This window comes from Nuphar pumila, chromosome 6, assembly GCF_984573655.1.
Source record: "Nuphar pumila chromosome 6, dmNupPumi1.hap1.1, whole genome shotgun sequence".
NCBI classification, from domain to species: domain Eukaryota; kingdom Viridiplantae; phylum Streptophyta; class Magnoliopsida; order Nymphaeales; family Nymphaeaceae; genus Nuphar; species Nuphar pumila.
In genome coordinates, this window is record NC_143254.1 from 118658806 (window position 1) to 118670762 (window position 11957).

Below are 11957 nucleotides of genomic sequence, written 5' to 3' on the forward strand. Positions count from 1 at the left end.
ATCATTCTACTTGGAGATCTATATTGGTCTCCAAAAATAGTAGTTATAAAAAATTTGTAGCTTTAATATCTCTTAAAACTAGATATGTAGAAGAGTCAATTAGCCTTCGGTATAGGGAAAATGCCAAATTAGATGGCCAACATTTATGGATAGATGTCGTGGATGATGATGACATAGAATATATATTATTTAGTGGTGATGTTTACTTAGTTCACAAAATTGAAGAAAAAGTTGTTACTTTGAGAGTTAAACAAGAATCTTTTAATAAATGGAATGATAGAGATTCTTTGAAGAACATACATCTATCTCATGTATTAGAGCTCATTCCTTTGGAAAACGTAAATCTTCGATGTGCAGGCAATGAAGAATGAATAGTTGATGTTGTGCATGATGAAATGATCACTACAGAGGATGGAGAACCATGTCGGCAAACTAGTGCTAGTGATAAAGCTAGGTACAAGTTTTAATTTATGTTTGAGATACAGGTGCAATTATTGTATTTTTACATATATTCTTAATCTTGATTGTTGAAAATGCAAGAATGTTGAATGCATAAATAAGTTAGAATCAATAAATACAATGAATTTTGACTTAGTTTGTACAACTGAACAATCAATTAATGGTAGTAGTAGAGAATCAAATGATATCGATGATGATGACTATACTATATCGATGGGAGATGACGAAGACAGTGATGACATGGGACAAATAAAGGCGGGTGAAAAGGATGCATGGATGACAATCAAGAGGTTGAAGTTTAGGTATGTTGTAGAAGTTATATGAACATTTGTTGGCATAAAAAATGTTTTATATTTTTACACTAATGACACATTATTGAATAGGGTCTCATTCAATGGATTTTCATACAATGAAGAGCAATTGAAAATCATTAAAGCGAAGACATCTCATTTATATGAGCAATTGCATAATGAACCACTTAATGATTGTGAACAATTTTGGTGGCTAACAACATGCTCAAACGATCGAGAATTTGCTATCGACAAAAGGTTTAATGATTTCTAGTATTGTTGTCAATTTTTGAAAGAACAACCACTTGGTGAGGTACCTCCATCATCATCTTGCCACTACCACAGCAGTTAGATGTATCTTCGGCCTTTTCTATCTAGGCATTTAGGTCTGCAACAACATCTGAGTGAGCTAATGAGCTACTTTTTTTTTACCAATGAGTCACCCTCAAGCTCTTTAGATGCTTCCGAGATGTGAGACAAAATTGTGACTATAAACCCTTCAACTTTTTGTATACATTCTTTCTTAGATATTGACCACTATAAAACAATTAATTGTTGTTTGGCCAACTTGCTTTGTATTTGTTGATGAGTATTTGAGCGCAGTTTTCTGAGTTTACAAAGGGTACCTTTTCTATGAAAATTGTATGACACCCAAACTCTTAGCATTAGATGTGGCTCCCTCTCTAACTACAAGTCAAGCAAGCACCTTGTTGCGAAAAGATTTTGAGTTGTGGTGTTTTGGTTTTATATTCATGAAGTTCACACCTAAATTACTTGTGAATTTCGTGAAATATGTGCAACCTTCATAGTTTTTGCAATGTTACAATGTTCGACATTAACAAAAAGTTCACATATAAATTTTATGTGATCTTCGTGATGTCCGCAAGTCAAAATGTGTGGAACTACATTTAAGTGGTTGTTTGCGTTACCCAAGGAGCATAGCAATATACCGCGCAAACTTCACCAGTTCTACACATGCAATGGTTAAAAAGGTCCTAGTGAAGTTGGGTATTTGCGATTTTGGATATCAGGCGAATAGCAAAAATTATAAGGCATTTTTTAAAACAAGTCACATTTTTCATACAGTACCATCATTTTCCAAAGTATTAACTTAAAGTTACATCAGTGATGAGGCATCATGCATCACCAGTGATTGAAAAGTGAACAATGATGTTCCTAAGCATATCCAATCCTCCGAGCACCCACCCATTTGATACTTAAGTTAAGCCATTTATGCATGATTCTTTGCTAAGTTCTGCTTCAATGCCATGAAATGTTTGCTTCTTTCCAACCAAATCTATCTCCACGTGATTAAAAGCCAACATCTCCAGGCCAATGTTATCAGTATTATCAGCAGAATTTTGATGCACTGCAGGTTTGAATCGGCTATTTTTAAATAAATGTAAAATATACCAAAAATATTTTTTAATATTATTTTAATGGTTTTAACACATATCACGCTATAATTGACACGTAATAAATTTTTTTTATTTTTAGGCTGATACAGAACGATTCAGCTGAGTATCATATGGACCGATACAGCTTAATCGGTGGCCCAATGATTCAGGACCGATACTGATACTGACAACATTGCTCCAGACAAACACCCATTTGAAACCTAACTTTTTAATAGCATGAGCCACCAATAAGTCTCTTAAATAAAAGAAGTCTCCCCATTGGAGTTGTTTGTGGCCTCCCACATGATAAAAAACACAAATTGTACATATTGACAATGCTAAAGCAAATGTCCTACTGTTTCCTCTTAGATTCTGCACACTGAGCAGCGACTTGCAAGTTTTTTTTCCAAAGAAAGAACAGAAAATGTATTCATGCATTAATAGGTATCGGTGATGAGCTATCACCAAGGTAAGGTTCGGCAATACAGAAGAGAAAACCAGTAAGATAATGGTGGGGATACATGGTGTGGGCATCAATAACTCTGCTTAAGACGACCGTCCAATGCTGTCCCCAACCCAAATGAGATCCAAACCCAGCCAGTGGAGTTGAAGCCTTTCCCTGAGACCCCACTGAATTCTAAGATGCAGAGCCTGAACACAGGAAGTAGGGTTTTTAAATATTCTGTTGTTCCTTTCCAACCAAATATATCTCCAAAGGATCAGAATCCAACAACGCCAAATGAACTTCCATTTCTGTCCAAGCCTGTTGGCATTTGCTTAACAAGGTCTTGAAGTGAGCAGCAGTCGTCCCAAGGGAAACTTTTATCGCCATCTTGAGACAGCAAAAACTGGACAATAGGACAGGCCCAAAATAGATGCATTGTTGACTCCCCAGCAGCCAAACACAATGAGAAACGACTAGCAAACATAAATCCTCTCTTTTTAAGGTTAGAATCAGTCAAAATTTTGTCCAGCAGGACAAGCAAGCAAGTAACTGAACCTTTGAAAGGTAATACATGTCCCCATAGAGCCACTGAACACAAGGAGCACACAGAGATCAATAACAGAGCAAAAGATCTTTCATAGAACAGAGCTTGCAAACAATCTTATCATTGTTTTCATTTAATCTAAATGAAGAAAACTTGCTCATCAGGTGTAACCATTCCAACAAAGTGCCTTGTGTCGGTTTCCTTCTTAGAGCGAGGTCCCATCCATTATGTTGTGACCAATAATCAGCAACACTGCACTCCTTGGCCCTAGCCGCTGATATGATAAGAGTATGAGACTCCATCAGAGGGGTCTCCCAGCAAGGTATCCTTCCAAAAACGAGTACACTGGCGATCACCAATCTAAACCTTGGCACCATTCTACACCTCTTCCACTAGCTTGCACTAGCCTTTCCATAGACCAGATCCATTAGACCATTTGTAATTGAGGGACCAGAACCAAGGCCATCCCCTAACATCATACTTTGCTCTTAAGACCTTGGTCCATTGTTTGTCCTCTTAGCACAACAGCAGGAGCCACTTAATGATGTATGCTGAGTTGAGCTTGTTGAGATCCCTTATTGCCAAACCACCATCATCTAAGAACTTCGTTATTGTGCTCCACTTAACTAAGTCAGGTGCCTTACATTGATTGCTGCCACTCTTAATGTAACTTCTGAAAAGTTTAATAAATCTCTATTCAACACTTTTCAGAAGGGCAAAGATTTGCAGCGAGATGGAATGGAAGTGAGAACATGCTGCACTCGAGTAATGTGGCCAGCAAGAGAAAGGGTACAAGCTGAGCAAACCGTCCAACTTGGCTCTCACTTTATTTTCAACATGAGCCCAATGTGCATCTCTCGTAACACCAATATGGGCGACACCTAAGAGGGACACGGGTCACAGAGGCGTTCACAACCGCCAATGTTAGCAATAGGCGAACGCAACACTAAACCAGGCTTGAAACTAAACAATGTCAGACAACTATGAGCTGAATTTGGGGAACCGATTTGGGAACCCAAACGATCTGAAAACAGGCACCAGTAGATAGATTGAATGTTAATAAAATAAACTAAATAAAATGCAGAAAAATACGATTCAAAGAAGATGCCCAAGTTCGTTGAGACGTTTCACAGAACACTTGGTGAGCGCCTCTCAAACCACCTAAAACAGAATATAAGCCTAACTTCCCAACACTAAAAATTTGTGAAAATGATAAACCCTGTCCTAGCAATAGCTTCTAATAAAAATAAATTCAGATTCACTAATAAAATTAAATGAACAATCACAAAAGCTCGAGGAACTAGGTTCCTTATGATAACGTATAACATGTATTACGAAAACACAAGAAACATGTCCTAAACTGAAAACTAACAATAATCAAAGTATAAATCAGATTCAACAAACGCAAATCTAATAATCGCGTAACATACTAATATTAATTTCTGCGCTAAACATGCGTAAACAGTCCAACAAAAAATCAAAATAAACACAAAAGGGGAGTCAGCCAATGTTGGAAACACCCTTAGCTCCTGCGATGTAGTCTATAGCCAAGCCGCTTCACGTTCCTTAGCTCCAACACAGCACCCGGATGGACCACAACTGGTCGGCGTCCAACCGTCTTCACGTATGGCAGCTCCCACAGGAATTGAACACACGAGGCAAACTGATGTAGAGAGAGGGGCGTCCTCTTCTTCTTCACAAGAAGATTTCAAAGGCAACAACAAACATTATTTCCAGAACCCCTCACGTTTTTGGGGTTTTAACAATAAATGGAAAAAAAAAAACCAACGTCTCTTTCCCTTGGGACTCTAAGACACCTCAATGGACCGATGGGGCAGGTCCAATCCAATGGTTCCAAAGTTCATTTTCTGAAGATACGTGAGAAGATAATCCCAGTTAATCGAATCAAAGGACTTTTCCAAGTCAACCTTTAAAAAAACATCTTTCTTCTTGGAACGGTGAACTGTATGCAAGGCCTCGCTCACTCATGTAACCTTATACCAAGGGTGAAAGCACATTGTGAAGGAGTGACAAGCTTATGAATGACACCTTTTAACCTCTCACCCAAAGATTTAGAAATGGTCTTATAAACACTGCCGAGTAATGAAATTGGCCTAAACTGCTGAATATCGTCATTCATAAGCTTGTCTCTGCTATAGTGGTTATAGGGCTTGACTAGAAACTTGCGAGTTTGAAGCCCAGCTTTCAAGATTATCTTCCATCTGTAATCGGTTGTGGATAGTTAACCATCCCAAAAAAGAGCTGCGAACGAGAAGGCTAGTATCCCAGAGAGCATATTCTGGCAACCATTGAGTACCCAACAGGCATAAGGCCCTGTAATAAAAACTAACAGAGAATTGACCATCTTTACAATGTTTCCATGACAAAACATCTGTAGAGATATGAATACATATGGAGATATGAATACATACCTTTCAGGTTGTTGCGGAAGCGAAAAGAACAGCGGATCGATGATGCTTGCTTTGCTCAATGAGTTCGTGCTCTCACTTGGAGAAAACGATTATCCACAGACCAAATGCCTACTGATTCACTATCACTGTTTTCTTCTTCTTTCTTCTATTGTGCACATTTAACTACTGTGTACACACAGTAAATGTGCACAGCCGTTTCCCTCTTTTCCACAGCAAATGTGCACAGTACTTTCCCTCTTTTTCACTGCAAATGTGCACAGCCGTTTCCTTCTTTTGCACAGCAAAATGTGCACAGCACTTTCTCTTTTTTGCACTGCAAAATGTGCACAGCCGTTTCCTTCTTTTGCACAGCAAAATGTGCACAGCACTTTCTCTCTTTTGCACTTCTACCCTCTTCAAAAATGAGAGAGTGCCCACAAAAGAAGGGGGCATCGGTTTCTAAAACCGTCCCCTCCTTAAGTGGTGGGCCGGGTTCGGATCTCGCCCATCATGGGCGGACCCGGTAACCAACCCAACATTCTCCCACTCGTACATGATGGGAAGAGATATAAGAAGAAAGAACACCAAAGGTGTTCATATGGTGAATAATATCAGGTCACATAAATAGACTCGCACACCATAAATCAACTTCTAAACACATCCAAAATATTGCAAAGATCATATCTACCAACTACTACAGACTGATCCAACATTGTATGACACACAAGAAAATAGGATTTGGCACACTTGTCCTGCAAATGACAGCAACAAGACTGAATTGAACCCCCTACGACACACTAGTTATGTCCTGCAAATGATGGCAATAGCAGGATTGAACTGAACCACCTATGTCACAATTGTTATGTCTTGCAGAGGACAGCACCAGCAAGATTGAATTGAACCATCTACGGCCCACCTTTTATGCCCTGCAAATGATTGCAACAACACTAAACTGAACCACCTACGACACACCTAATTAAACAACAGAACTGCAACAATAATACTGGATGAAACACCACCTCATGACTTGCAGATGACAGCATAGCAGCAGTGGAGAACTTAACTGAACACACCACCTCACGACCAGAAAGTTTTACTCAGTACTCTTGGTCTAACTCCAACAGAACTAATTCACCTCCTTACAGTATCATTGTTCATGTCTTCATGGCTCTGATACCGTGATAAAATGTCAAGTATCAAACCATACAAAAAACACAAACATAGCCAAAGAAAACAATTTTTACATGGTTTTCCCTTTGGTATGCCTACATCCATAGCCAAGGACCTCTCTTTTTTTCTTAATTGCTTTATAAGAGAGAGGCGTTATCATTATATAACTTTTCTATTCTGCATCTGGAATCATTCACATTAGAAAGATAAAGTTTTATTTATTGTAGGCACTGCTGATTAATTTTGCAAAGCAAAAACATGCTAACCACTAAAAAGCAAGGAGACACTTTTTTAAATATTTATTAAGGGAAAAGCCATGTTTAATTGGGAGATTAAAGCTTTGTTGTATGTGTGGGTCATTCGCAAGTGGTTAAAACCCCTAGATCGTTCTCCTTATCCATAAGTTAGCTTGTTGTTTCATCTTTAAGCCAAAGGACATGCACCTCAGGTACCGAACTCTTGATGTTACTCAACTTGAATGTCTTAGCAGACCCACCTAGCTAGGTATGGAGCCCTTGTGGGCAAAATCAAGGGGATATTTGAATGTGGGTTTCTTAAGCACCTAGAGTTGGGAACCCACATATATAATGATCATGGGAAAGGATGTAGCAAACAGGAGTTCCAGGTGCCCCAAAGGAGTTTGGCAGAATGGGGCCTCAACCGCTAGGCAGACGGTGTAGATTCAAATCCCATGGGTGTCACCCCTTGCTCAAGCTGAAGCATGGCTACTGTTTAGGGGTAAGGGGTAAGCCCACAAAGTTTTACGCTGTCAGGACAGCGATTGTAAGCACGGCAGGCAAAGCCAGCGCAGCTAGGTCTCTAATCTTAGGGCAGTTTCTTCGTGTAAATAAAAAAAAAAAGAGTTTCCAGGCCTGACGCCTAGTGCCGTCGCGGTGACATGTTACTCTAGCATCATTATTTCAAATGCATTTCCATTGCTCAAAAATGATATAGAAGATAGTGAAATATATGGCTACTACACTTTGCACATGACTTTCTCTTTCCTTGGACCTCTCATGTCTCAAGTTTTGGCAATGCTCATTAGTTTAATTGTCAAAATAGTGCCCAACCATCCTGGTGTTTGAGAAAGGTTTCGAAGAGGCATCTATTCTCATGCAATAAATTATTCTTGATGGTATCGAGCCAATTTTTTCTTCTTTTGACCCCGATTCAATGTCAAAGAATTTTCTGCTACCACTACAATGTATGAATCTCTTAAAGGTGATAAACAAACCATCTTTTCCTCTTTTGATCTCTCAGAGCAATATCGCTATGGATCCCCAATCACCAATCCTTGCATGAATAGCCATAGGCGGGGGGGGGGGGGGGGGGGTTGTAGCCCAGTCCTGCCTCCCGGTCCAGTTAATTTTTTTTTTTAAAGCCCAGTCCTAGCCCAGCCCTGATTCTATATGAAATAGATTTTTATCCATTTTTGCAGCCCAGTCCTAGCCCAGCCCTGACTGCAACAAATAGTTTGATTTGTCCATGTGAAATAGATTTTTATTAATAATTGTAGCCATTTTTTCTTTTATCTCAAAAAAAAAATTCGGGGGTGCTGCCCCCGAACCACAAACTATCACACCAAATTTTTTTTTTTTGCTACAGCCCTGATTCAATTAGGCAAATACATCCAAAGTAAACAGGATGGATATCTCATTTTCAAAAACTAGCAGTTTGTCTTGTGAATCCCCCGGGGACCAAAGAACTCAATTTTGAATCATGCCTATCAAATGAATGGTTGAAGAAATAAATGCACTGGACTTTTTTCTGTTTTTCATTTTTTGACATACCTTTCAGCTCTTAGTGGAGCAAGCCATAGCGCTCTGAGCCATTAAGAAAGGGTGCATTTCTAATATTTGGTAGGATTGGTTACTTTGTGCAAGAAAGCAACCTTTACTGTTTGAGAGATTTGCTATGGCAACCAAGATGCAAAGCATTAGAAAGCTCAACAATTCGTTTCTAGTCTTTTGGCATTCTGGCAAAGGCCCACCTAACATTCTAGCACTGCACTACCCTACAAAAAACACAAAGTGGAACAAAATTTGTTTTGTTTTCGGTAAAATTAACCACTCTGTTACAAACACAAACTTGTGTTTTTGTTAACACAATCCCCTCGTTGCATCATTCATTCATACATTGCCTTCATATCTAAGACTAACACTCAATGTGAAACTGGAATAAAATAAAAAAACATATAGTATAAACCAGATTTTTGCCCTTATAGTAGGCATTATTGGTTCAACTAGCAAAGTAAAAGCACACTAAACACTAAAAAGCTAGAGGATACATAAATGCATGCAGGTTCTCTAAGACCCAGAGTTGGGAACCCACGCATAATGACCATGCGCAAGAAAGTGGCAAACAGGAGTTCCAGGCTTAATCCCTAGTGCGAGCATAGTGGCATGATTTGGGTTCCATGATGATGTGTCAATGTGGCACACAGCCACTGCATTCACTTTGGTGCCATCTTCCTCAGCAACCAATGGAACAATATAAGATTTGGTGTTGGTAGTCTTGTGGCAGGAGAACACAGCATAAGGATAAGGCAGGCGGTGGCACACCACTGCATGTTGAGTGGGCAACTCAACCATATCAGGTTGGATTGTATATACACGACTTTTGGGTTTTGTCTTCTCTCTGTTGACAATTGAGGTTGCCAGTAACTGAACATCATGGGTTTTGAGTTGGGAGATGGCAAAGTCGATCATGGATTCTAAGGATGTAGTACAATAGCTAGTTTCCCCATTATTAGGTGGAATTTCACAATCTTCAAGTGTTTTCTTCATGATTGAAGCCACATCAGAGGTGGGGTCTACTGAGAAGTGTCCCAGGATGTCTCCAAACTTGGACGTTGAGAAGGGAATGGCTTCTGATGCTTTGCGAGGCAAGAAAGTAGGCCAGCTGCTGCCTTGTCTCTCTCTCTCCACAAAGTTTATCTTCTTAGTCTTGCTTCTTGACTTCAAATTTGTTTCCAAGAAAAGGAGATCAACATCATGGTTGTTCTTTAACTCATCTTCAGTTGTACCTAGAAGATAATGCTGCCAAATGCATACGGCCCTATCCATTTTCGGGGCTCTTTCTGCAATATTTGAATGTTTAATCGATTAGATCTTATACATTATAATTTTATTTCAAAAGATATATGCTTTACATGATTTTTTCTTGTAGACATGTTTTTTGAAACGTGAGAAGCAATAAGGCTAACAATTAGATTAAAATTATTTTTTCAATACAAAGTATTTTGGGTTGTGAACTTTTTAGTAAATTAAGAAACACATCTAGATATTAAAAAGACATAATAAACATGTGAATTACAAAAAAATTGATAAATATTCAATATGTAGAGTCTGAATGATTAAAAACTCAATCGACGAGGAAACACCATACAATCTCATTGGTCTTCTAATTTGGACATTTCTTCGGTTGGATGGTCCCCCTCAATATATATATATATATGAGATCTATTATATGAACCAAGATTTTTATGAGTTTTTCGTTCTTTTCTCTTGAATATAACTGTGCAGATGTGATTTATATGCTGAGTTGGTTTTATAGTGACCATTTCTTGAATCATCCAATTATAATGCACAAACAATAATTTTTAAGACTTGAAAATCAATTGCTCAGAATTTTTATAAATATTCAATCATGAAAAGATCATCCTTTTTCATCAAAAATACATTATTCAATAATGGATTCTTAGCAAATTCACCATGTCCAACACATTCGCATGGTCAGATTTGCAAAAAAAGTGCTTTGAACCTTATAAAAACCCACCCATGTATCGGAATCAAACACTTTCCCTATAAAATCAAGTACATAGATCACATCTATACGGTCAGAATTTAATAATAAAACAAAAAAACCTGAAAACTCATTTAGCATGTTTCATTTAGCTATTTCATTTAACACACACATTACTCTCTCTCTCTCTCTCTCTCTCTCTCTCTCTCTCTCTCTCTCTCTCTCTCTCTCTATATATATATATATATATATATATATGTGGTGTGTGTGTGAGGTGGGGGGAGGGCTAAAATCTACATCAAATGATGATTTGATGGCTTTCCTTATCTAATAATTGATTTTTTCATCAATTAAACTTTGTACATTTATTTTTTTATTTATTTACAAGCAACATGTTTTAGGTTAGAATTTTGATATATAGAAGTGTTTTAAAGAGTAAAAATTAGCAACCCACAATACTTTGAATTTTACAATTTTAAATGTATTGTGAGCCGTTGTTTTTCTTGTTTTATGAAACATATCTGGATGCTTTAAAATCTTCATTTAAAGCATATTTCTTATTAAATAAATTATAAAGAATAAATACATATGATTCAATTGTGAAACACCAAAGAATTGGAAGAGAAAAGTCATATGATTATCATTAGTTGTAGACTTTAGACCTTTCTTTGGTTGGATGCTACACACACATATATATAAGAAAACTAGAATATGTAAACTGTTATAAACTAAGATTTTCATAGGTTTTTGCAAATATAACCCAGCAGATGCATTCAGAATTGACTATTGGATCATCATAATCGGATCAAGAAATGTGATTTTTTATGCTTATTTTTATAAAAATTTTGAACCGTTGATTTTTAAACCTTAAAAGATCCTTCTTATACATCGTAATCAGATGACCAAAGAGTCTGTTTTTATAAAACCATGCATGTAGATTGCATCCAATGAAATTTTAGAAAAAAAAATTATGAAAATGTTGGTTCATACTAGTTTATATATATATATATATATATATATATATATATATATATATATATATATATAATGTGTGTGTGTGGCTTTGTATAGACATTGTTTCTTTAACTAGACGATTTTCGTGATGATAGTGAAGATGCAAGAGCGTATCACCTTTGTGAAACACAAAATCATCAGATGGCAAAAAGGCTTTAAGAGAAAATGGCATGGGCGTTGTAGGCAACATTTCGTTCCAATAATCCACTGGAGTAATCTCCCCACTGCTGAAGGTCACGCTCAAAATCTGTTAAAAAAGAAAACAAGCAAGAAAAAAAAAGAAAAGACCAATGAGAAGTGTTAGGATATGGCGGTCTCCAAAGATGATGTGGATGCATGCATGCATGCATGGCAAACTTTTTCACTAGCTCTATTATCAAATGACACTATCTATGTCACGACATAATATTCTTTGACCCATCACTTAAAAAGAATATATATTATATTCTTGATGACTCCTTGATAACGGAGTCACTTAACGGG

At 37.5% G+C, this 11957-nt stretch overlaps 1 pseudogene; it reads right to left on the reverse strand.

Annotated features, from left to right (window-relative positions):
* Positions 1 to 9022: 9022 nt before the first annotated feature.
* On the reverse strand, positions 9023 to 9781 carry LOC149835898 (BURP domain-containing protein 5 pseudogene; annotated as a pseudogene).
* Positions 9782 to 11957: the final 2176 nt, after the last annotated feature.